At 47.1% G+C, this 27,350-nt stretch overlaps 1 long non-coding RNA gene across 4 annotated transcripts; it reads right to left on the reverse strand.

The window, feature by feature from the left end:
* Positions 1–685: 685 nt before the first annotated feature.
* Positions 686–21,470, reverse strand: LOC120391909. Of its 4 annotated transcripts, none has more exons than XR_005591521.1 (4): positions 21,334–21,470; positions 20,349–20,463; positions 3,043–3,266; positions 686–916 (listed from the first exon to the last, which is right to left on the reverse strand). It is a non-coding gene; the product is annotated as an uncharacterized LOC120391909 (long non-coding RNA). The 4 variants fall into 4 exon arrangements; XR_005591519.1 differs by lacking the exon at positions 686–916 and adding an exon at positions 1,997–2,179; XR_005591518.1 differs by lacking the exon at positions 686–916 and adding an exon at positions 1,997–2,272.
* Positions 21,471–27,350: the final 5,880 nt, after the last annotated feature.

Below are 27,350 nucleotides of genomic sequence, written 5' to 3' on the forward strand. Positions count from 1 at the left end.
TTGAACCAAAATGACTTCAAAATTTGTCAACAAATTGAAAAACACAAAAAAGATTTCCTTTTGAAGTGACCCACACGCATTGAATTGACTTGATTTGGGGGACGGTGTTTCATTTCAATTCAGACATTTGGAGTTTTTTCACCCTGTTTTTTTTGTTTAAACCTGGCCAAATATGACATTGAAACGCCGTTTCGAATAAAAACGTCTACACTAAACATTTTAAGTTTTTCAAAAAAAAGTATTTTCAACCAACACTATTTGCTGAATTTGACCCAAATTCAATTAATAGTCCCCACCCCCCCACGCGTTTTTCAATGAAAAACGATTTGCTGAAAAAAATATCGTCCAGCTCTAATGGGAATCCTGTTTCCATAGTGGTGATGTCTCTGCCTGCAGCTGGGCAAACGCCAGCAAATATCCACCCGCATTCTTAAAGGACTTTGTTCAGCTACACTCAACTCTCTTGCGCTCGCCTCCCACGAATGTCCGCAGGGCCAAGTGTCCTGGCACAGACATTGGTGGGGAGCAGGATTCAGAAGCCCAGGGGTCAGCGTTTGCAGAAAGCAAATGTGATAGCATTCGCACCAGGCACGCTTGTGTGCTCCGGCAATCAGAGAACAGGAACGATATCACGTGGCTTAACTCTGGGATCTCAGCCAGCCACCCCAGTAAGAAGGTTGGTGTTCACGGGAGGCTCTTTGCCATCAAAACCACTGAGACATTTGCAAGCACTATTTGAATTACTGGCTCAGCTCAGCCTCAGGCTGCTTGGAGAACAAATCACTCCAGTCCCAGGGAATCCCAGCTGGTAGCACAGTGTGGTTTCCAACCTGTGGTCCGCAGACCCCTGGGGATCCACAGACTGTGTCTAAGATTCCCAAAGAAATCTGCACCACCATTTGAAATTTTGTAGGGTCTGCAAACAAAAAAAAAAGTTCTTAATGTTTCCTCTAAATACTGTAGGGGTGCCTCAGTTTCCCCTATGCATTTCTTAAGTCTCTAGGTGGTGGGATAAAGGCCAGTGTGCATAAATGGCCGACACTCTGTCTCCTGGCAACTAATGGCCAGGGCCCTTCCCCCCTGCAAGGGGATAGCTAAACGTGCTCAAGAACAAAAAGCTCAGGTAACCTCCTGGCCCGGGAAAAAGACAAAGGCCAGAGAGAAGGGGCTGAAAAGTTTCAGTTTGAAGCTGGCTGGGGACCTGGCGTGAGTGCAAACGTGGGTGTCTGTCTCGCTGTGCCCCAGGATGAACCCGGCTAAGGGGTCCTGTTCTCTGTACCTACAAGCTCTGTTTTAGCCCGTGTTCCTGTCGTTTAATAAACCTTTGTTTTACTGGCTGGTTAAGAGTCACGTCTAACTGCAAAGTTGGGGTGCAGGACCCTCTGGCTTCCCCAAGACCCTGCCTGGGTGGACTCGCTGGGGAAAGTGCACAGAGGGGCAGAAAATGCTAAATTCTCCAATGTCAAACCCAGAAAGGTGGAAGCCGTGGAAGCTTGCCCTGAAAACAGTCTGCTCACAGAGAGAAAACTTCACCAAAGTCCTGACTGGCTTTGTAGGGAGCAGTTCCAAAGCATCACCCGGAAACTCAGTGACACAGTGCTAATAGCTTATATGTCTAGCGTGCACACGCAGCCTCACAGACATGCAGCCACCTCTGGGGTGGAAGGAGGTAGCCAGTGGGGCATGCATCAATAGTGCATGGGTGGGGGTGGGGAGTCAATTGTTGGCAACACACACAGGTAACCACCATCCCCATCGCCATTGTTACAAGCAGTATCAGGAGCGCTTGTAATCTCCATATGGAGCAGACAGGAGTTCTTCTCTGAAACACCCACCCAGAGCAGATTGCATGGCCCTCTGCTTATCAACGTCCCGGGATGAAGGGCAGACTTGACCCTATGACAAAGGGACTCAGGATTTCTAGACCTCTCCTACCCCTGCCTCCTTTCCTTGATGCCTCTCAGGAAGGCAGATCCATCTGAGCATGTATCTGGCTAACCACCCAATGCTGTTCCTTGCCCTAGGGTGGCGGGGCCAGCCTTGAATTCTACATTGAAGAGTTTCTTCTCTCTCTTGCGCTCCTACCCCACTCAGAGGTCTGGAGATCTCTCGCTGCCATCTAGGGTAGCCTTCTGCTGTTCTGTATGATGATCGAACTCTGGCCATACTCCGTTCTCTGCTGGCGTAAGCGGCACAGCTTCATTGTTTATACAGCGCAGAATTTGGTCGTAAAAGACTTGGCATTCTCAGCTGACTAAGGAACATCTAGTTCCTAGGCAAAAGTTGTTATCAAAATACAGATCTCTTTTTGGTTTATGGGGGTTTGTAGGGCCAGATTCTACTCACTAAAGTGGGTGTAAATCCAGAATAACTCTCTCTTCAACTGAGATACTCTGGATTTTTGGTAGGGTGACCAGATGTCCCGATTTTATAGGGACAGTCCCGATTTTTGGGTCTTTTTCTTATATAGGCTCCTATTACCCCCCACCCTCTGTCCTAGTTTTTCACATTTGCTGTCTGTCACCCTAATTTTCGGTGGTTTAAGTAACAGAGGAGAATGTGCCCCTTTGTGTGTGTTTCACAGACACACAAACCAGAGGACAAGAAACTGCATGTTACAGCTGCTAGTGTGAAGAGCCGAGAGGCTGATAATAAGTGTCATGGAGACAGATCCTCAGCGGATGTAAGTCGGCATAGCCCAGTGTCGCGCCACCTGGACTTTAACGAAGTGACGCCAATTTACACCAGCTGAGCACCTGATCCGGTGTCTGGAGTGCTTAGGGACACCCCCTGGCGTTTCCATCAGCGGGTGTGAGAGGGCAGGAGGGACTGGCCACATGTGAGCACCGGGGTCAGGAGAGGAGATAGAACAGCTCCAACAGGAAGCATGTTTCTCAATTTCCCCCGTGCCTGCTTTCTGTTTCTCCTCTCGCTTTTCCCTCTTCCTCCATCTCTTCGTCCCTCCTCCCCACCACTTCTTTTTTTCTCGGCTGCCCCATCCCTCTTTGCTCCCTGCCCCTGAAACGTATCAATAAGACTTACCAGCATACTCCCTTCTAAACAGGTGCAGTCTCCACTCGGTGCATTTTAATTACCCCTTCAAGGCCCTCTGACCAAGATGAATTTTCCGGAGGATTATGCATGCGTCTGGTCTTTAGTTAGCCAGATTGCAGCGTCCTTGTCAGGAACAGTCAGTTTGTCCGTCTCTTTGGAGCAGCTGGCTCTTTTGCTTCCCGCCTCTCTGCTTGCGCTAACAGAAAACAAACCTGCTGATAAAGAAAACACGGCCGTTAGGTAGCCTGGCTGTCGGGGAAAAAAATATATTAAGGCCAAGATTTTCAATCATAGGAGACTAAAATTAGGCTCCTAAATTACGATTTCAGTTCCTGAATCAGAGGCCCAATTTTTAGAAGTGCCGAGAACCCAGCAACACCAATTGACTTCCACAGGAGGTGGGATTTTCAAAAGATACCTAAGTGACTTAGGTGCGCAAAAATTCCATTGGGACTTGTGCTTCCAAATCATTTAGGCCCCTTTGAAAATCCTGCCTTAGGTGCTCACTGCTTGTGAAAATCAGGTCATAAGAACATAAGAACGGCTGTACCGGGTCAGACCAAAGGTCCATCTAGCCCAGTATCCTGTCTACCGACAGTGGCCAATGCCAGGTGCCCCAGAGGGAGTGAACCTAACAGGCAATGATCAAGTGATCTCTCTCCTGCCATCCATCTCCACCCTCTGACGAACAGAGGCCAGGGACACCATTCTTACCCATCCTGGCTAATAGCCATTTATGGACTTAGCCACCATGAATTTATCCAGTCCCCTTTTAAACATTGTTATAGTCCTAACAATAGTCCTATTTAGGAGCCTAAATGTGGACCTAATAGTCTAACTTTTAGACTCTTATTTTTGAAATCCTTGGCCTAAGAGAGATTTTCAAAAGGCATAAATGGCAGGTGCCTAGTTCCCATTGTAAGTCAACAGAGGTTGGGCTCCTAACTTACCACTGTGTCACTGCAAATCTCCCCATAAAGGGGGAGTATATGTGTCCTGGGCTGGAAAGCACCTTCGTGCTGACAGCTGGCTGGAAAACAAACCTCCATTGTCACAAAACAGTTAAAACATTTTTATTACCATTTTTCCCCTCGAAAAATATTTTTTCGTCGACATTTTCTGACCAGCTGCTCTCGACAGGGTGGAGCCCAGCGTGGCCCATATAGGCCTACCGGCTTCACTGGGTGGTGGATCTGCCTCTGTGTGCAGTTAGAGAGGGTGAGAAAGCCGCTTTTAGCCATTTTGCATCCTATTTTGCATTGTGCGTCTCCTGTCACATCTCAAATGCCCCGTTAACATATCCTTCTGGTCCTGCAGGGGATTCCTCGGAACGTTCGTTGATCCCTCTCTTCAGACCCGCTTGCCGGGTTATTCCCGATGTTTAGCTAGTAAAATTATTTTTATTATGAATATTCTTTTCAAGAGACAAGAAGCTGCTCTGCAGTCACCAGGGTTTGGGTCTCTCGGATTGTTTTGCAAAGCACGTGTGGACGCGTGCCTGCGTACCCACCCACAAATCTGTGAGACGTCAGAATAATGTGTAGCTATGGGTTAAGGGTTTAAAAGCAGTGCATTGCCTCTCAGGGCCAAAGCTCGTGTTGCAATGTAGCTGTGAATGCTTATCCTTGCATTGCTCTCCGCAGAGCGTCACAGCACTGTGCTTGTGTGCTTCCATTAATGTTTGTGTGGTTGGGCACACTCTTTGGCACGGATCCTCGTGGCTACATTAGCTCCATGCCCCAGGACACGCCCGCTGCATCGGGCTCTTGCACTGACTGTGCATACAACCGGGCCCAGTCTGCACGGCGCCCTGGCATGTGAATTCATGACCTTGCAATGCGGCACAGTCTATATTGGGTCCATGGCATGATCTGCATCGGGCCCTCCTGCTTGTGTTTGTGCCCAGCTGATGAGGCACAGTATGCACAGGGCATTATTATCCGTGCAGCTGGACTCAAGCATTCCACTGGGGCCATAGGTGCCAACTTCCCCTCTTCCCGGTGGGTGCTTGACCCCCTGCCACTCCTGGCCCCACCCCTGCACTGCCCTTGCCCCGCCCCCATTCCACCCCTTCTCCCAAGTCCCCGCCCCACATCTTCTCCGCCTCCTCCCCTGTGTGTGCCGCGTCCCCACTCCTCCCCCTCCCTCCTGGAAAGTTGTAAGTGCTGCCAAACAGCTGTTAGGCGGCGGGAATTGCTGAGAGAGAGTGGGAGGAGCGAGGACGCAGTGTGCTGTGGGAGGGGGGAGAAGGAGGCAAGGAGGGGGGAGCTGGGTCACCGGTGGGTGCAGAGCACCCACTAATTTTTCCCCATGGCTGCTCCAGCCCCGGAGCACCCACGGAGTTGGCACCTATGACTAGGGCTTATGTGCCTTAGTGCAGCTTGCTGGCATTAGTGTGCCCTTCAGCACTAGAACCGCTTCCATGCATTCCTGTCCATGAGGGCACTCTCCCAGAGCGCCTCCTCACGGCGAGACCCAGCACGGCAGCCCCTCTGTTCTCCCTCCTCCAGACCTCAGGGGCCTTCACAGCAACCTGGCCCTGCGGCCAGGCCACACTTCAGTGTCTCAGCCCTTCCAGGGTAACAGGACTGAAAACTCCCCCAGAGCACTTCCTGGGCTCAGCCCTCCACCGACTCTCCATCCCTCTTGCCGTCTCTGGTGAATACAGAGCGTTCCCTCCCAGAGCATTCTCCCAGCACCCCAGGCTCCTCCTGAGCCACTGACCTACAGGGTTTCTTCCCTAGAGTCTCTCTTCTCCTTAGGAGTCTCCTTCTGCCCTCTCCTTTCAGGCACAGTCCCGGGATACAAACTCCCTTCAGCAGGCCTGGCGGGAATCAGAGAAAAGAAATTCCCACTTCCCTCTCTCCTAGGTCTCTCCCCCGTCTTGTCCTTCCTTTATAGGAACCACACAGTCTGGTTCTCCCCAGCTGGGTTTAATTCTTAATTACCCACCTCTCCTCCAGGTGCCAAAGAATAGGCTAATTGGTCTCTCTGCTTCCCCAGAACCCTGTCACTGCCCGTGTGGGGTTTATACATATTCACAGGCACTCGCTCAGTGCTGGGCTTGTATAAGCGTGTAGCCAATGATTTTAGTTTATTATGTATTGATTGTGTGGTGTTATAATTAATTCATATGATATATGATGTATATTTATTGTATGTTAAGTAAAATTAATTTGTAGGATTATAAAAGTGTAAGACTGATCAATATTTAAAGGAACCAAGTAATAGACATAAGTAAGACAAGCTGAAATGCAAGTGACGGTAAGGTTGAGGTCTGCAAGACTTTAGCTTAGCTATTTTAGGCCTTGGAGACAAGAAATGATGACATAAGTAACTGGAAAATAACCCAGTGCTCTAGGATTATGGGAAAAGAGGTACCAAGTGGTAATATTGTGCAAAATTACCCAGAAGATTAGTATTAGATCATAAAAATACTATAAAGGTGCATCTGTCTCCGACATGTGTCAACCACAGGATACTGGTTGTGCAGCCATGCTAATGAAAAGAAAAGGAACTGACACAGCTTGTAGAAAAATGGGGTCCCTTAATTTTCCAGGGGACACAGACCAATAAGAGAAAAGAGGGTGGACATGAGCAGAGGGTAGGTGTAGACAGAATCACAGTATAAAAAGGGGATGCCCAGAACGGGAAAATTGAGCTCCCTAAGGGAGACTCCAGCAGGAACCATCCCTCTACTGATGATCAAACCAGGAGAGACCCATCAGACCTAACCCTGTTGTTAAGGATGTGAGTATAACTATATTTGTAACTTGTGCATATAGGGTGACCAGATGTCCCGATTTTATAGGGACAGTCCCGATTTTTGGGTCTTTTTCTTATATAGGCTCCTATTACCCCCCAGCCCCTGTCCCAGTTTTTCACATTTGCTGTCTGGTCACCCTATGTGCATAGGTCTGTATAGAATTTCGATACGTTTGAGTAATCAGAACTTTCATTGTAACTTTAATAAACCTTGTAAAACAGACTAGACCTTGTACTTGTGAGTGTCTGTGTGGTCGCTACCCTTGGTCTGTCTGTGTTCCTAGAGACTCTAACTCTAAAACAAGTAGCAGGGGGGACTTTCACTCTAAGCTTGAAGCTGTAGCCGCCAGAGTCGAACCCAGGGTGGTGTAATAGCACACTCCAAAATTCACTTTAAATAAAATGGCAGGTTTCAATTGCTGGAAATGAGTCATTTTCATTACCACTACAAACAGTTCTTTTTCTCTCCTGCTGATAATAGCTCACCTTAACTGATCACTCTCCTTAGAGTGCGTATGGTAATACCCATTGTTTCATGTTCTCTATGTATATATATATCTTCCTACTGTATTTTCCACTACATGCATCTGATGAAGTGGGTTCTAGCCCACGAAAGCTTATGCTCAAATAAATTTGTTAGTCTCTAAGGTGCCACAAGGACTCCTGCTCTTTTTAAATAAAATGAAAGGTTCCAAGCGTCTGTGTGGTGGAGACGCCACACAGATAGCAAGGGTGACATGGAGGGGAGCCGCCCTCATGAGACAAGCAGGTAAAAAGCAAACTAGCCCTCCTTGCCTGTCACACTATTTAGAGGCTTTATTCAGACTCCGAGCGAGATCGTCATAATCGTCCCTTTCTCCTGGACTGTTTCAAAGTGATTGCAACCCAGGGTTACCTTGAGAGGCAGGGCCGTCCACTGATATTTTGTCAGCCCAGGGAAAGAGAGAGACAAGGGGACATGCCACCAGTGTAGCCTCCTGCCCATGCCAACCCCACAAATGTACCCCCGGTTCCCTGGGTTGGAGAGCAGGAAGTGCTCGGGTGGATGTCCCGCTCCTGTGGACGTATACACGTGTCCGCATGCAGACAAACATGCATGTGGACCCACTCACACATGTACATGCACATAATTTCATTGCACGGGTATTTCTAGTATGTGTTTGGAACTAGATATTGATTATAATGATGATGATGATTTATCAGTTAGGGCTGATTGAAATGTTTTCTCAAAACATTTTTGCATTGAAAAATGGCACTTTTTTTCCCAGGGGAAATTAATGTTTTGGTCAAAAATTTCTTTTTTGCTTTGACAAAAGACTGAAACCCACAACATTTTTACATTTTTTTCATTTGTCTGTCCTCCCCCTCTCCCCCCACACTTTCGATCCATTAAAAGGGGGGAAAAAGGAAGAGGCAGTAAGGAAAAAAATGAAAAACAAAATGTTCAGTTTTTGTTTAGTTGAAAAACTGAAAAATTCAGAGAAGATTTTAAACAAAATGAACATTTTTTGTTTCATTTGATTTTTTTTGCAGAAAATATGTAGCATTTGTTATCTGCGCTTCTGTTACTAGTGATCAATCATCATTTATTAATTAGGGTCCAATTCCCTAAGGAAGGGGCAATTGATTAGGATTTTCTTGCTCACTCACTGTTACTAATTAATTCAGTCAAGAGTAGTTATCAATGGTTCGCTGTCAAACTGGAGCCATGCGGGAGTCAATCCTGGGTCCGGTGCTATTCAATATTTTCATTAATGACTTGGATAATGGAGTGGAGAGTGTGCCTATACAATTTGCAGATGAAACCAACCTAGGAGGGCAGGATTAGAATTCAAAAGGACCGTGACAAATTGGAGAATTGGTCTGAATTCAACATGATGAAATTCAGCAAAAAAGACAAGTGCAAAGTACCACACGTAGGAAGGAAAAATCAAATGCGCACCTACAACACGGGGAATGACCGGCCAGGTGGTCGTACTGCTGAAAAGTTACACTGGGAGTTACACCGTATCGCAAATTGAATGTGAGCCAACAATGTGATGCAGTTGTGAAAAAGGCTAATATCATTCTGGGGTGTATTGAGAGGAGCATCGTATGTAAGACATGGGAGGTGATGGTCCTGCTCTGCTCAGCGCTGGTCAGGCTTCAGCTGGAGCATTGTGTCCAATTCTGGGTCCCCCCCTTTAGGAAAGATGTGGACAAGTTGGAGAGAGTCCAGAGAAAACCTGCCCTGGGGGGAAACGTTAAAAAAAACTGGGCATGTTTAGTCTTGAGAACAGAACGAGGGAGGAGCCAACAACCATCTTCAAATACGTTAAGGGCCGTTATCAAGAAGCCAATGATCAATTGTTTCCATGTCTACTGAAGGCAGGACAAGAAGCACTGGGTTTGATCTGCAGCAAGAGAGGTTTGGTTAGATATTAGGAAAAGCTTTCGACCTACATTTCTATGATTATATGATAACACAGGACTGCACCTTGGATGCACAAAGGTGAAAGGGGGGGTGTAGATGAAAAAGGCATCCAGGGAAGTCCTGGCTCCATTGAAGTAAATGACAAAATTCCCATTAATTTCAGTGGGGTCAGGATTTCACCCACTGAATTTACTGAGCTATTGACAAGCGACAAAGATGAGGAAGAGGCTGGAGGCAATAAGGGTTTTTCTTGGTGAGGGAAATTTGCACCCATGCAAATCTCTAGCAGACCCACTTCTCTGGTGCAAAACAGGGCTTACACTGGTGCAGTTTACCTTGGTAACTTGCACACCGGTGGAGGCCCCATCTTACCCCAAGGCAGGGTGTCTATCCTGGGGACTCACACTGGGATAACTACAATGGTGCGACATGGCCCAGTCTACACCAGGCCGTGGAAGGAGCGATGACAAGAACTGAAGATGCATGTGAATGGTGGGGCAGTCCCCAGGTACACTCTAGGGAGGAAGAGCAATTGTGTTACGTGGAGGGATCTGGGTGCAATCAGGGCTGAATCTCAGGAGCAGCTTCCTGAGGGCTGCGGGGTGCCTCCCAGCGGAATCGGAGGAAGTTCCGTCCCTAGCTGAGACATTTACAGTCAGACTGGACAAAACACTGGCTACTATACTGTAGCGATTGGTACTGTTTTAGCTGGGGGAAATGAGCCAAGTCACCTGATGGGTCCTTTCTTTTGCTGAGTCTTTTGACTTCCAGTAATGTCCAATCATCCAGGAATTTGCCCCAGGATGATGTTTAAGATGGAGGAGGGCCTGGAGCAGGACACCCAGTCTAAGCACCTCCATGTGTCAGGGGGTTCAAAATCTGGAGGTGACTCGGAGCCAGCTGGGGGCTTATTGAAACCACAACAAGATATGTCTGCATCTGCAGTGAAAGTCATCAGCCAAGATTACGTCTTCTGAGAGAGGGACCCCAGAGATGAGGCCTCTCCTTCTCCAAACCTGGGCAGTACGTCAATGTTAGGTGGAAGGTACCCATTTCCAAGCATGGATACATGGGGCCCCTGTGAGTGGTAAGGAAGCAAGAAAGGGCATTCAAAGTTGGAGCTGGGTGGGAAATGGCTGTCCCATCCTGTGAGCATCAAAAAATGTTCCTGTCGTAAATAGGAGGAAAAGTCAAAGTGGTGACAATTTTCCCACAATGAAAATTTGAAAAACATTTTCAGTTTGGATCAATTGAAACATTTTGTGTAGATCAGTTTGAAACATTTAATTCCCATCTCTTTTCCTTTTTTAAAAAAAAAAACATTTTTAGTCCAAATTTACTAAAATTTCAAAACAAAAATGTGTGTCAACTTGAAAAATTGAAACTTCAATAATGTCAACACTTGATGTTTTGACAATTCCAAAACCTTTTCCCCGCTCCTCCCACAATATTTTTGAGTCGGGAGATTGGTCAAAATCAACTCTGTTTTGCAAACCGTTTCAGTTTTGGATATTCAGTATTTTCCATCAAAAACAGGTTGATTGAAAAATTCCCGACTAGCTTTGTTCGGCGTGTCCGGTGAGAATCAGGAGAACAGAACAGAGCTGGAGAACTTTGGCAATTCAGGGTGCAGGGGATCAGAGAGATGGAATCCATCCCCTAGCCTGGGATCAGTGCACAGGTCTGCAATGCAGACACATGACTCACCCACCTGCCAATTCCCTGCTCTGTGTATGGGCTGGAGTAGCAGCTATAGTCCCTCTGCACCATTTTGCGATGAGTTGGGGCTATGCTTTTGCAGCTGATCCAGATAAAATTGGGTGCTGTCCAGTCCCCATTTTCTAACTCAGAGGGCCATTTGGATGTCGAATTGCCGCCTGGTTAAAGGACCCGCAGCCCCACTGAGCCTATACTGCTCTCCAGGCACAAGCTTTCCTATCTAGTCCACCTCCCGTTGTAATCTCCCCGTGGAACATCTCTCTCCGTTCTGTAGCTTCCCTGGAAATAAACGTACCCTGGTCACTTCTAGGCGCATGTTCATAAGTCGCGTACAAAGGGCTGCTGCATGATTGCGAGCTGTTGTGATCAAGGAATAAGCAATTGTTATAGAGTCCAGCAGATCAAAATGATGCTTATAACTCTCTGACACCTGCTACTGATCAGAGCCATCTTGGCGTGTACCAGTGCTGTCTGCAACATGCTTGTAATGTCGGGCGATCCTTTGGTCACTGCTTATGAACTTATTACAGGTGGGCCCGTCGTATAAAATCTGACCAGTTCCCTCTCTTCCCCAGTCCCTCCTGGGCCCCCCTCGGCGACTCAGAGGTTGGCCAAAGGGTTTCTCCCCAATACATTGCTCGGCGAGTGTGAGTCTTTACTAGATGGCTGAGAATACAATTTGCTTTATTGCCCCCAAGCTCTGATTTGTAAAAATGGCAAGTCTCCCCTTCCTGATACCTTTCATCCCCACTTGAGACCTGCCCTAGGGATCCTCCAACCAGCCTCTCCCCCACCCTCAGGAAACCTCCAGTCCCCCAATCTACCCCTCCCACTTCCTCAGGGAACCACCATTCCCCTGATCTGCCCCTCCCTCCTGGGATCTTCCAACCCTCCAATCAGCCTCTCCCTCTCCCTCAAGGATCTTCCAATCCCCCAATCTGACCTCCCCGCAGGATTCTCCATTCCCCTAACCCGCCTCAGGGATCCTGCAATTCCTCCCCCCCATTTGCCCCCTCCCTAATGGATTGTCCGACTCCAATCCCCCAGTTTTCCCTGCCCTCTGGAGATCTGCTACCATCCTGATCGTCCACTCCCACGCCAGTCCTCCCAGATAGTCTCCTCCAGTTACTGACAACTCTCCGAGCCTATTTCCTTAGGCCTCTAGTTTCCTTGTTTTTTTTACAATCCTCATCCTTGTTCCCTCCTCTCCTCTCTTCTTTCCTCGCCCCCCCCACGGAGCTTCTCTCCCCTGGCCCGTCTGCAGCCTGCGGTCCTGCCCCTCTTACGCAGGCCTGGGCTGTGTGTTGATTTCAGTCATCTCAGCGCTCCCCCCTTCCCAAAGAGCCAGTGGAAATGTCACCGGTGGGATAATCAGTATGTTACTCACGTCCCTTAATTGCTCTCCAAGTGCACGGCAGCGGCTGCGAAGCCTCTTTGAAAGGCAGGTTTTGGCCTTTGGCACATTATTGATGGGCTGCTGATAGGCCCCTTTGTTGGTGAGCAATTTCATCCCCTTGTGCTGTACAATTTTTTTTTTTAAGACAGCCCTTTTGGAGACAGTAGGTTTTAAAAATGGAGCGGAGCTAGGTGAATAAACAGACTCCACGCTTAATCCTAAGAGGCATGCGTGGGGGGCTAAGAGTGAGCAGCATTTTTCACGACATTTAACAAGAAATAAAAGCTTGCGGGATGAATGGGTTGGGGGCAGGGGGAGTCCTTTTGTTGCCCTCCCTCCTAGTCCCAGCAACGAGATGTTTACTTGCAGTACATTAGTCAGCCACTAAGCAGCTCTGTGTTTGCTGTACAGCTCCAGACGAGGTGTGGTCCCTGGTTAACAAGTAAGAGAAAGCTGGGACTCAAGCTGGGTGAATGCCTGCTTGCATTTATTGCTTGTAGTTCTTTTATTTAATAAGTAACTCCTGTCTGAGAGGGACTATGATTTCCTGGATCATAGCAGTCCCCCATTCACCATCTCAAAGGCAATACAATAATAAAATGCAGTTGCTTCCTGCTGTCCTGCATGTCAGCTGAAAGGAATGTCTGAGAAGAGAGTGAAGCACTTCCTTGCTGCCCACCAGTGCCAACGGCAGAGATTCTTAGAATCCAGAGCAGATACAAAATTTGTATCCGCACCCAATGCGCAAAAATGGTGCGCGGAGATAAAGTGGATATCCGCAGATTTGCTGGGCTCTAGAGATTGAACAATATAGGACCTCTGATGCACAGATGAGCAGTTTTCACTCTATCCAGCAGAGGGCAGTGGTGCACATGCACAAGTAGCCAGATCCCTCCAACAGAATTGAGACCTGTACGGTCTAATTATTTATATTATGGCAGCGTCTAGAGGCCTCATCCACGTTGGTCCAGTTACTGCACATACACATAGCAAGAGATCATGCCTACCTCAAAGAACATGCAATATAAATCTGACTCGTTTTTGACAAAAATGGCTGGTTTCCTATGCTCTGGTGTCAAACTATAACCAAGCCTTCAACCGAACCCTATCCAAACCTTCAATCTCTCCATGATGAACGACCAGGCATGCTGCTGAAAAGGAATGAATTTCTTTCCTCTCTGAAACAATGTCCCCTGGAATGGTTTTGTGATTTAATGAAGCCCAGACAAGCTGCTGTGCTTGGGAGCTAGTGGTGTGCATTTTAACAAGGTGCTCTCTCCTGGCGGGTGGGTGGGCATCAATCTAGCTAGGTAGCCCCCCTAATGGAAGCCTGTTCAGCATCGTAACTCCTGCATTAGGCTGAGGTTGCACCTGTGAGAGCCCAAGGAAGTTCTGCTGCGACGGTCTGAATGTAATTATCTTTGCCAGGCTCCTAGCCAGCCCTAGGTGAGGTCTGTTTGCAAATCTGTGCTGGGGTGCTGCTCTGGAGAGCACAGAGAAAAGCTTAGACTCTGAGGCGTTCACAAGCACCGAAGGGGAAAATGGGCGCAGTTTGGTTGCAGAGGAGCAGTAAAAATTCAAGTGGGGGCTGATCTCCAGAATACTCCCAACCTCCAGTGACTTGATTGTTTGGCTCTGCAAAGGGGGGTGCGGGGAGGTCCTCAAATTTCACAGTGTTCTCTGAGCCAGTATTGCAAAGCCATAAGCTTCACTTGAAAAAGCTACTATCCCTGTTATATTCATTATCACCGTGTCCTGCATGATCACAACTATGCAACTAGGTCTGTCGCACCACTGGAGCTTATTACATACATTGCATTCCACTTAACTACCTGGAGCTCTGTATCACATACCCGCATTCCTCATGGGATGGAGTATAGATGCACTATATAGATCAATGTATGTTACACACAATGGGGTCCAATCTCTTGCTGACAGCAGGGCTCTGATGCACTAAAATTCTCATAAAAGGTAACAGGAGTTGTATCCAATGCCTTCCTTCAAGTGAACTATTATGTACTGGCAGAGGAATAAACGCCCTGGGTACGTACAAGAGTTAGGTGAGCGGAGGTGGGAAAAATCATATAATTTACTTTTATAAAAGTCATGAAATTAATCAAATAAATTATTCAACAAATATTATCCAATCAGCTTCAATGTGAACTATCCCAGGTGGCATGAAAAAAAAGTGGGTGAATAAATATGCCTATATCTGAAATCTAATCAGCATGCCATGGCGAGGAGTGCGATTAAAAAAAAAATCCTAGCTAGATGAGATTGAATGTATTAGGAAGATAAAATAAGATAATAAATAGATCAGGTTAGATAGATAGATAGATAGATGTGTATGGGGATGATAGATAGATAGATTCATTGCTGGGTGTGTATGGGGATAGATAGATAGATAATCTTCCTTTCAAACCAGATGTGACAAGGTAATTACAGTTTGAACTTCTCTGGTCCCATTCACCCCAGGATTTCAAGAGCTTTACAAGTGTCAGCTAATTAAGTCTCCCAGTCCCCCGGGGTCTGGGAAGCGGATAAATTTAGCTATGCCCATTTGACAGTAGCGAACGGAGGCACAGCGATATGATCCACAGCCAGGATTAAGATTAAAAACAGCGTTGGGAAACTCTAGCAAGCAGTTCTGCTTTCTTAGTTGGGTTCTCTGCTGCCCTGAATTTGGGGCATCGTTTACACCAGCGAAAAACATGGATAAAATCTAAAGAGCCACGACCTTATGCTCCTTCAAATCCCTTCTCATGGCACATCCCAACCCAGCCTGATGATCATGGCTCAGAAACTGGCAAGCTGCAGCCCCCCCTTTTCTTCTTTTCTCTTCCTACCTCCACTCCCAGTGAAATAAACAAACTGCAATACATGTAACTAACAAAGCTGGGCCAATTCTTCCCAGGCTAGTATGGTGTATTCCTCCCCTTGGCCCTTCCTTATGTCTTTATATCATAATCCCTTCGGGGTGGGGGCCATTTCTGTTCTCTGTGCAGTGCCTGGCCCAATGTTCAGGATTACAATATGGCCCCCTGAATTCAGGGTATCTTTCTGGTCTGAACCCAGTGGTCCTCAGGAAAACTTCCCATTGATTTCCTTGAATTCAGTGGGAGTTCTGAGTGCAAATGCAGAACTGGGCCCCTAACTGGGATTTTTACTTCCCAGGGTCAGGATTATAACTGAACAGGGGTTGCTTAAATAAAGCGTGGTCGCTGGGTTTGCATTGCTTCGTGTCACTGATTCTCAGCCTACCTTTAGCTGGCAACACAGAGCGACGGAATATTCTATTAGCTAGAATTACAGACCACAGCATTCATAATTTTGGGTGTTTAACTGAAAAGCCTTGGAATTGTCCTCCCCAAGGACTGTGCAATTTTCTCCTCACTTTTAAGGGGAGCTCGCTAGTTTAATGGCAGGGTGCATTGTCACCTCTGGGTAGCAGGGGAGAGCTGATGCTGCATGCTGCTTCTGGCTTGGAAAGTGGCAATCCATGCAATGTTGATTTATGCTGGGTTCTTGTAGGCGAGTTATAAACCATACCGCAAGCTTTTCAAAAGAGGTTAGTAATTTAGGGCGCCGTAGATTTGTGGGTGCCACCCCTGATTTTCAGAGGGGTGGGTGCTCAGCACTTTCTGAAAATCAAGGCCCTTTAAGGTGTCATGCTGGGGACCCAAAAATCACTAGTCACTTTTGAAAATCATGCTCCATATTTCTTATATGAATTGGCCGCACTGTACTGCCTGGAGAAATGCTTGATAAGAGTGAGAGGCTTCTGCAAAGCATTATGGGACAAATCCAGCCTGCGGTCCCGATTCAGGAAAGCACCCAGCCATGTGTTTAACATTAAATACTTACTTAGCTCCCACTGAAGTCACTGAGGACAGACTTAAAGTTATGCACATGCTTAACTGCTCTTCTGAATCAGGGCCCTAATGCAGCGTGGGGAAAGGATTTAGGCATCATGTGTGAAACCTCCAGGGTCCATTCAAAAAAAAGGGAGAGAGAGAGAGAGAGAGAAAGGACTGAAAGTTATTTAGGGCATAAATTTGCCTCTTTGCTGTGCTCAAGTCCCGCTAATCAGAGGTTAAGTGGGACTCAACTAGTGCATGGGGTTAGTGGGGGCTTTCTGAGCAGGGATCAGTTTCACCCTCAGAGAGCCAGGCAGTGCCATTAATTGTTATTGTTTATTATTTGTTTTGCTGTAGCAGCTAAGAGCCCCAGTGATGGGCCAGGACCCCATCGTTCCAGATGCAGTACAAGCCCAGAACAAAGAGAGTCTCCCACAGCCAGGCTACCCGCAGTGACGACACGGAGGCCACGGAGTGGAAATCAGGGCAGGATTTAGGTAGCAGAACATATGTTCCATTTTTTCAGAAAGCAAAAAACCCAAAAGCTCATTAATTAAACAATCCACTCTACAAATTCTTGGTCAGCGGCATTATTTTGACTCTCCTGAATTCAAAGTCATTAAAGGGGAAAATCCCCTTTTCGTTATACCTTTTATTTATGAATATCCCATGCGGTCACAGAATGATATCTCAACTGGTGAGAACATGAATGGTCTCTATTCGTTTTACACAGGCTTTTTCCTGAGTGGGGATGGAGCCTGATCCTATGATCAAGACTCACAAGGCACCTTTCTCTGCCAGTGAAGTCAGGGCCCGATCCTGCAAAGACTCTCGTGTGTGGCTAGCGCCGCTTGTCTAGCAGGAGCAAAATTACTCACATGCTTAAGTCTTTGCTAGCTGAGTGAGACTGCTTGTGAGAGTAAGGATTGCCCCTGTGCCTAAAGGCTGCAGGGCTGAGATTCATCTATTTTTCCTTGCAGTCTTTTCTTTTGTATTTGTCCAGCATCATAAGGTCTCCATCCTGCTTAGGCTTTTAGGCACTCTGGCTACGATTTCCAGAGCTGCTTGGCTGCTGATTCCCATTAATTTTAATGGCAACCGAGCCTCCAGATCTCCTCTGCCGCTTTGAAAATCTCAGTCATTAAAGTGAATACTTAATAATGTATTCTCTGTTCTTGAATTATTATTTTTTTCTTTTACTCTTTTTGTCTATGTGCTTAGATTAGCTCAAGTTCTGCATCAAAAGAAAGAATCTGTGTGGCACCCAAAATTACTAAGGGTCAGATTTACAAAGGAATTTCAGCAGCTAAAGAGGCAATAGGCACCTAGAATAATTTACAAAAGTGCCTGAATGAATTAGGTGCCTAACTCCCATTGACTTTAATGGGAAGTTGGCACCTAACCCACGTAGGCACTTTGGGGAATCCGACTACGTGCCTATCTGCATCTTTTGGCCCTGAAGACCTTTGCAAATTTGGTCCCAAGTTCATTCAGTTTTGACAGGACTTAAATAATGCTTCACTTGGAGATTTCACTACTAGATGATCAAAACAAGTAGAAAATCATTTCAGGGGAAGGTAAAGCTAATTCCCAGGACATTCTCACCACTTGCCTTTTAATCTGTTCTGTGCCTTTTAGCAAGAGCCCAGCGTAATTCAACAAGATTTTTTTTTTTTTTGGCTTCCTTAGCAATGGAGTTCTCTGGAAATGCCTGATTTTACTGTCCGACCTCAGAGCAAACTCCCATTGACTTCAGTGGATAGGAAAGCAAGAGGGGGCGCTTTCTTTATTCAGTATTATTCCTCCAGCCCCATAAGGATCTAATTCTGGCCCCGATTCAGCAAAGCACTTAAGCACGTGCTTAAATCCTGTTGAAATGCTTTGCGAAACAGGGGTAGACTTACTCGCATGCTTAAATGAAGTGTGTGGTTAAGTGCTTTGCTGAGACTGGGGAGACTCAGGGTGCTAGGGCTGTGTCGCAGTGCAGCATATGCATGCTGTGGTCCACCATGTGTGTCTAGTGCATGTGAATGCAGATATTGGAGAGGCACCTGGATTTAAAACAGGGTGCTGTTGATCTCTTGCATGTGAATGCAGGTGTCTGTAGCAAGGCTGGTGTCCAGGTCTGCATGTGAAGTTCAGGTGTCTGGGGTTGAACAAGCCTGCGTAAAGGAGAGAGGCTCGTAGACCTGTTTATCCGTGACACTGAAACTGTTGCAGACCTGGTGTCTACAATCTACTCCCTCTTTCCTGCTGAGATTCCCAACCACCTACCAGTTACCTGGCTACACACAGCCTGAAACCCCTCCAGATGCCATGATTGTGCGTCGCTTCTTTCCCCCTGCAGACAAATATTTGTGCAACGCACACAGAGCCCAGAGATTGGAACAAGCTGTCTCTCTGGTGTGTGTGTAGATTTTGTCTGTAACAAAATTAAATAGCATAAAGGCACAGAATGATTCTCCTCCTAATGAAACTTACATGAATTCTCCCCCCTGAAGGCTATATTGTAATATTACAGCTGGGCTTGATTTTCAGCTTACACCTTTTGATAAATATTTTTGGGGAAGGAATCAGGACACATTCAAGTTCAGATCTTACCCTGGATCCCCTGCTCTTCAGAGATCTCTCTGTCTGAGCTTATTCAGAAGAGAGGCAGGACTGAATCCTTCTGTGAGATGCATTTGGTTTGAGAACTAAAGAAAATTGCTCGTAAAGAAATAGCTGAAGGAAAAATGTTCCAAATGAATTGTAAGTCCACTTTGGTTTAACAATGCACTGCATACAATAAAACATACAGTTGAGCAGCAGGGTGTTATAGCATCTCTCCTTATACTGTTCATATTAAGTCTCAGATTTGCTTCGACACTCACACAGAGGCTAAGAAAGCAATCCTCAAAAATGCAGAAAAGGGGATTTGATGCAATATAATTTTCTAACTGCCTTCTTCTTGTGTGTGTGTGTGTGTGTGTGTGTATGTGTGCGCGTGAGTGTGCATACTCACTCATGCTTGTGGTTGGCCAGGGGGTGATTGGTGAACAGATTTCTTGCCCCTGTGATGCAGCTGGGCTTCTGCTGCAGGAAGAGATGTGATAGATTAAATGGCTCATTAGGATAAATGAACCCCAATACTGTGCCATATCAAAGCAAGAACATTCAGAGGATCCAGGCACTAGGGGAAAGTGGAATTGATGGGGAATAACACTGATGAGACGCCAAAGGACTTTAGCAGGGAGACATTTCCCTATTCATGTTCTAGAGAAAGAAATCTCTGCAATCATTTGTTCAAAGTGCACATATAGCTGCAAGGCCATAACTGAAGTGCCATTCATTCTTTTCCAGATGATATTGTTGTTTTCAGGTATGTCATTCAGAAATAGAAATGTCCCTGAAATGGAGGCTAGTGAGTTGGTTTCTCAGTAAAGGTGCCCTGTCCCCCCTTAAGAAACAATATTAAAAAAAAATACACTAGGGGAGTTTAGATGTAATGATACAACAGAGTGACATACTGAGCCTTGGGTTATTCTGGTGGTTGGGCCTCTGTTCAGCAAGGTATTTAAGCATGTGCTTAAACCCATCCCTAATCAACAAAATGCTTAAGCGCATTAAGCACTGAAGACAATGGGGCTTAAGCCCACGCTTAAAGATAAGTATGATCTTAAGCACTTAGCTGAATAGGGATGGGCTACTGAATATATGTTTTAGATCAGGGGCCAGTGAGGAATTCATTCTCCACACCAACTCAGGAGTAACAGATTCCTGAAATATACAACATACCCAATGGATGGCAAGCACAGATCAACTTTAAAAGCAACTTCACCTATGGAAATTGACATCAAAACACCCAAGACCCCAGGTAAGCTATATTAAAAAAAAAAGAATTATTTCGACTAACTCAGTATAAAGTTTTCAGCTCTGGGAATTTGAATGGGTTAGGTGAAGATCATAGGAAGTAATGCTTCTCTTTCAGCTTCATAACATGCTTTAAATATTTCCTGCACCAGTCCAGACCACACTGAGAAGACCCAGTCACTGTGAACGCTTCTTACCTTGGCTGGCGAGACACATTCAGCAAAATACACCCAACAGTTTCAATCGCTCCTTGCGCCTTGAGTCCCAGCCAAATCCCAAATCAGCTAATTACCTTCTGCGTCTCCAGCGTCCCTTCTAGTTTCAGCTCGATCATTTTCTCACCGCTTCCCCTATTTTTTTTTTAAAGACTGTTGCTGGACCTCGAAATGTTTATGGCAGCTGCATTTCTGAGCCCAGAAAGGGGAGGCAAACACATGCAGGAAAAAGAAAGAAAGAGAGACGCACACTTTGGTATCACTCGCACGGGGAGGTGCTGTGTGAAGTGTTACTGCTAATGAATCATTTCCCCTGATTAATCCCCCGCCCCCCCGACCGGGAGCTACCCCTCCAGCCCCTCTATGGTCCCCTAGGGGAAGGGGCCCATCCAGACCAACCCGTGTCAGCCCCACACCCCCTAAGCTCAGCACAGCCTCCCCCCGGCTGTTCTGAAAAGCAGCTCCCCGCATCCCAGCGCCCGCCCCTAGGACGCTCCAGCTCCCGCCTGGAGTCGCAGGGAGAACCGGCTCGCTCTGGAAACTTTCCTCCGGCCCGCGGGCAGCGAGCAAACCCGCCCCACCGCCCCCGGCGCTGCGAGGAGCTGTCCAGCCCCGCGGGTGCTGCCTCTGGGGAGCTGTCCAGGGTGCTGATCCGCGCCCAGCGCCGCCTTGGGGCTCCCAGGACGCTGCCCGCCCCCCAGGGCTGAAGGAGGAGAGCAGCCCCACACCCCCCTCTTCTCGCCCCCCCCCGGGAAAGGTAAGTCCCAGTGTCTCTGCCCCACAGCAAACCTAGCAGATTCCCTTCCTCCTTCCTTCTCCCTTCCTCTTTCCTTCCTCCCTCCCAATTGTCTAATGTTAGCGGAGTTCATCTCTTCTCCCCCCCTCACTGGGGGCGGAGGGAAGGAGTCAGCGGCAGATCTACACCCCCCCACACACTTCTCTACAGAAAGTCCTCACGCCTTCCCTAGCCTGGCCCTGCAGCCCACTCGCCCAGCAGCTCCCACGCCTGCCCCGGGCTCTCCCAGGAGGGCGTTAGAACCCCGTGGGAAAAAAAAACCTCACCTGTCCCTGAGGTCACCTTTGCAAGCCCAGGGTGCAGGAAAGCTGCCCTGCATCTGGCTGCGGGCTTTTATAGCCCGTTGGGGAGGCCGCTGGGAGGAGGGCCCGGGTGGGGGGCTCTTTATTCTGGCCAATGAGATCTTGCTTCTTATTGCCAATGCACAGATTACATCATAGATAGTAGTCGCTGCTTCAGCATAATAGTCTCCGCCCAGGGTGAGGGGCGGGGAGATGGGAATGATTGCAGATAGCAACAGGTCTGGCTGTCTCTCAGGGAGGCTGAGTCTGGACACACTTGCCATTGGGTATAGTTAGGCTGTGAATCTCCTCTGGAGGAAACTTGGGGGGCTATGTGCAGGGAAAGAGACACACGCAAGTAGTGCCAGTGAAGTCACTGAGACTGTCCCCGTGTTTCAATTAAAGCTTAAGGGTTTTGCTAGATTGGACCAAAGTGCTCAGCACCTGGCAGGATCAAGCCATAGGCAGCTAGATGGATAGATAATCCCTGTCTCTTCCACTGGGCCACCGCCCTTCCCAGACATGTGCCCTTTCTCCCTCCAGCATCACCGAGTCTACGTCCTCTCCCCCCCATTCATTGCTGTAGCCAACTCTCATTCTAACACTCTAAGCTGTAGCCATAACACTGCCTGTGCTTATAAACGTATCCATCCCTCTGTCTCCTCCCAGAGCCGCTGGGCAGGCTTGCGAAATCAGAGCTGAGGGGAGCTAATCCATTGGGTTCTCTTATAAACCTAGTGCAAAAAGGCAAGACAGCTGTTCCCTAGAGTCTAACTGCAGGACAAATCACCCTTCCAGACAAAATCCTTCCAACATGCAGCACGCACACCTCTCCGGGTTTGCCTAGATGGGGCCTGTCCCCATCACTCTGTATTCAGAATAATTATTAATCGTAAAAATAAATGGTAATTAATCAAGATGGTCCTACCCCAGGTTTGGTCAACCCCAAACTTATGGAGGCATTTGAAATCTGAATCCACAGCTGAATTTTGCAAATGGCCCCTTTGCTAATAATGGGCTGAATGAAACTTGTGGAGTAAAAATTGTGCTCTTCTGATGTGGGTCTAGTAGAATGAGCTCATTTCTGAGTAGCAATGAATGCTATTAATACTGATTAGAATAAAGCCAGCCACTCTGTCTCCTGCTTCTCTGTTCTGGCCTTCAATGCAACCGAGGGCTAAGGCTTTACACCCGAGAATGTGGTTTTTGTTGCTCTCTGAAATAACAGATGGCTTTGTGAAGCATGTACCCTTGCTCAGACATGATGCAGTGGATGCCCTAAGAGGCACAGACAGCAATTTTCTGAAAGACAACACGGAGGCTGAGCCGTACCTGGTCCCTGGCGATGCATTAGTCATAGCACAAAGAGTGGAGACTGGTGTGCTGGGTGAAGAAAATGTCACAGCCCTGTCACGGTGTGTGTCTGGGAGTGAGTCTCATTCAGAGGGAGCCGAGTCCTGAGGGCCACAACCAATCTTTACCCCAGGCAAAGCTACCATGCATTTCAGGGGAAGCTGCTCAAGCTGGGATTTTCAAAGGCACCTGAAGGAGTTAGGCGCTCCAGGCAAAATTTCCAAAAGCACCTACATGATTTAGGAGCATAAGTCCGCTCCCTTAGGGTAGCTCTGCAAATCCCAGCCTGAGTCTAATATGGAGTAAGACTCTCAGGATTTGACCCGGAGCCCATGGCTAGCATGGTATCGGGTGTCACACTCTAATTCTGAGCTGTAGCTAAGAGTTCTGCTCTGATTCCCCTCCAGCTTTTGGCATGCAGTGTTCTGCTATTGACTCAGCTGGAGAAGGACCCTGTTGCGGGTGGTGTGAAGAAATGGACCATTAGGAAGCACTAGGAATAAACCCACCAGCTCTGCGTCTGTGACTGATGGCTACAGCACACGAGTGGCTGGGCCCACAGAAAGAATAAGGGATGCGGTAGCATAGCAGGTGCTTCCTTGCTGGCTCATTTGGCAGAAACCTGAGCTGTTGGATCAGGGTTCTAGGCGTGGGGCCCCAGCAAGCAATTTAACTAGTGATTTTGGCCAGTGATTCTGGGTGCCAAACCTGAGACAGCAGGGGCCTGATTTTCAAAGGGGCTGAGTCATGGGTGCTCAACCATCTCTGAAAATCAGGACCAAGGTGTCTCAGGCCAGGGAACCAAAACCAAATCAGAGGCCACTTTTGAAAACGTTGACCTATGTTTTGCAACAGGCACGACTTGTTGCAAACAGAGACCTGGAAACTCATAGCATCAGTGGCTTAGATTAATTTCCTCTGGTGGCCTTTCTTGCTTCTCACCCAATGTTTGCCCTGGGTGAAGTCCCCTTGGCTCATTTGCACTCAGGGTCTGTCTCCACGAGGGTGGGGGTGAGGATGGGACAGATTTGGTTTCTGAAGGGAAAGTCTGGCATGGACACAACAGGAAAGGTCGCTGTTTTACTGAATTATTTCAAGTTGTTTTCCACTCCCCGCTCAGAACAGCCCTGGAGGTTCAGGTAATTAGCAACCAAAGCTGGGGGTGGGTGGGGAGGGGGAGATGGGGAAAGAGCAAGCTGGACTTTGGCCCCAGCTGACCTGATTCATACAACATGTCTGATTAATGCACCTGGTCACATGGCAGCTGCCAGCGACTTGTTGCTGGGCATCCAGAGGTTTCCAAGGGAACCGCTCCTTCTCCTGCAGAAGCTCCTCAACAAGTAAGGGAGAGCAGCAGTTCAGAGGGCCCTGTAAACCCAGCTGCATGGGAGAGAGGGGAGCAAAGGAGACGTTCCCTGCTACACTGAGATACCCCCAGTACAGACACCCTGTGCATGCAGGTCCCCGATGCAGAGAGACTCTGACACACAGAGACCCTGAACACAGAGAAGCTCCCAGACACACACACACACACACACAGACATCCCTACATATATACACAGACCTCCTGCACACCCTCCCTGTACACCCACAGAATCTTTCCCCACACACACAGGCCATCCTGTGTCAGACCAATGGTCCATCTCGCCCAATAGCCTGTCTTCTGACAGTAGCCAGTGCCAGATGCTTCCGAGCGAGTGAACACAACAGGGCAATTTATCGAGTGATCCATCCCCTGTCAGCTTCTGGAAGTCAGCGGTTTAGGGACACCCAGAGCGTGGGGTTGCATCTCTGACCATCCCAGCTAATAGCCATTGATGGACCTATCCTCCAGGAACTTATCTAATTTGTTTTTGAACACAGTTATTCTTTTGGCCTTCACAAGATCCCCTGGCAACGAATTCCATAGGTTGACTGTGTGTTGTGCGAAGTAGCACTTTACGTTTGTTTTAAATCTGCTGCCTATTAATTCCATTGGGTGACCCCTGGTTCTTGTGTTATATGAAGGGATAAACAGCAGTTCCCTATTCACTTGCTCTACACGCCATTCATGATTTTGTACGCCTCCATCGTATCCCTCCCTTAGACATTTCTTTTCCACGTTGAACAGTCCCACTCTAACTGCTCCTCATAGGCAAGCAGTTCCATCCTCCTCCTCATTCGTGTTGTCTTTCTCTGGACTTTTTCCAATTCTAATATATCCTTTTTGTGATGGGGCAAGCAGAATTGCAGGCAATAGTCAAGGTGTGGGAATATCATACCCACACACACACCTTCCCTGCCCATGCTCACAGATCTCCCCTGCCCCAGACCCTACACAAAGAGACCCACAGAGACAGATACACGCAGAGACCCCACAAGCTTCATCCACTCACAGAGGTGATCTCCTCCTCCCTCACATACTTGCTCACACACATGCTCAGAAACCCCACTCCCTGCACTCAGAGCCCCCCCTTGTACATGCACACGCAAATACATGCAGAGATGCCCCTCTGTACACACACACCTGGAGACTTCACTCAATGCGTGTGCATACACACACACCCACCACACACACATGGTTCCCTTCCCTGACTTACAGGTAAAGACTCCCCATCTCCCCCCCCAGTTGCCCCCGTACACAAACTGGCACAGAGAGCTCCCACACAGATGCATCCCCTGGCCACCCACAGGCCTCCTCCTTCCCTCCTCCACATGCCGATAATGAGATTTCCACATCACAGCCATCCTCCTGCACAACTGTGCACTCTTGCAAGACACCCTTGACTCACCCATCCCCCACACAGACCCTCTGCCCACACATTCAGAGACACCCCCCCACTGTACACACACACACCCATGCACTGAGACCTCCATTGCATACATGCACATGAATACACTAGGGCTGTCAAGCGATTAAAAAAATGAATCGCGATTAATTGCACGATTAATTGCACTGTTAAACAATAATGGAATACCATTTATTTAAATATTTTTGGGTTTTCTACATTTTCAAATATATTGATTTCAATTACAACACAATACAAAGTGTACAGTGCTCACTTTATATTTATTTTTTATTAAAAATATTTGCACTGTAAAAAAAATAGTATTTTTCAATTCACCTAATACAAGTACTGTCGTGCAATCTCTTTATCATGAAATTTGAACTTAAAAATGTAGAATTATGTACAAAAAATAACTGCATTAAAAAATAAAACCATGTAAAACTTTAGAGCCTACCAGTCCGCTCAGTCCTACTTCAGCCAATTGCTCAGACAAACAAGTTTGGTTACAATTTGCAGGAGATAATGCTGCCTGATTCTTGTTTACAATGTCACCTGAAAGTGAGAACAGGCATTCGCATGGCACTGTTGTAACTGCCAACGCAAGATATTTACATGCCCAAGTCTTGTATGTCCCTTCATGCTTCAACTACCATTCTAGAGGACACATGTCCATGCTGATGACAGGTTCTGCTTGATAACGATCCAAAGCAGCGCAGACCGATGCATGCTCATTTTCATTATCTGAGTCAGATGCCACCAGCATCTTTTTTGGTGGTTCGGGTTTTGTAATTTCTGCATCTGAGTGTTGCTCTTTTAAGACATCTGAAAGCATGCTCCACACCTCATCCCTCTCAGATTTTGGACGGCATTTCAGCTTCTTAAATTTTGGGTCAAGTGCTGTGAGTATTATTAGAAATCTCACATTGGTACCATCTTTGCGTTTTGTCAAATCTGCAGCGAAAGTGTTCTTAAAATGAACATGTGCTGGGTCATCATCTGGGACTGCTATAACGAAATATATGGCAGAATGTGGGTAAAACAGAACGGGAGACACAGTTCTTCCCCAAGGAGTTCAGTCACAAATTTAATTAACATGCATCATCAGCATAGAAGCATGTCCTCTGGAATGGTGGCCAAAGCATGAAGGGGTATATGAATGTTTAGCATATCTGGCAGGTAAATACCTTGCATCACTGGCTACAAAAGTGCCATGCGCACACCAGTTCTCATTTTCAGGTGACATTGTAAATAAGAAGAGGGCAGCATTATCTCCCGTAAATGTAAACAAACTTGTTTGTCTGAGCGATTGGCTGAACAAGAAGTAGGACTGAGTGGACTTGTAGTCTCTAAAGTTTTACATTGTTTTGGTTTTGAGTGCAGTTATGTAACAAAAAAATCTACATGTGTAAGCTACACTTTCATGATAAAGAGATTGCACTACAGTACTTGTATGAGGTGAATTGAAAAATACTATTTCTTTTGTTTATCATTTTACAGTGCAAATATTTGTAATCAAAATACTATAAACTGAGCACTGCACCCTTTGTATTCTGTGTTGTAATAGAGATCAATCTATTTGAAAAATGTAGAAAAACATCCCAAAGTATTTAATACATTTCAATTGGTATTCTATTGTTTAACAGTGCGATTAATCGAGATTCATTTTTTTAATAGCAGTTAATTGTTTTGAGTTAGTTGCATGAGTTAACTGCGATTAATCGACAGCCCTAGTACACACACACACACCCCTCAGATTCTCTCCCTGGTACTCACACACTCAGAGCCCCCATGTTGTATACACACACACACACCCAGAGACCCCTCTATATACAGATACATGTGGAGACTTCTCCCAACACCCACAAGCACATGGAGACCTCT

This window comes from Mauremys reevesii, linkage group 26 (genome assembly GCF_016161935.1).
Source record: "Mauremys reevesii isolate NIE-2019 linkage group 26, ASM1616193v1, whole genome shotgun sequence".
NCBI lineage: Eukaryota > Metazoa > Chordata > Testudines > Geoemydidae > Mauremys > Mauremys reevesii.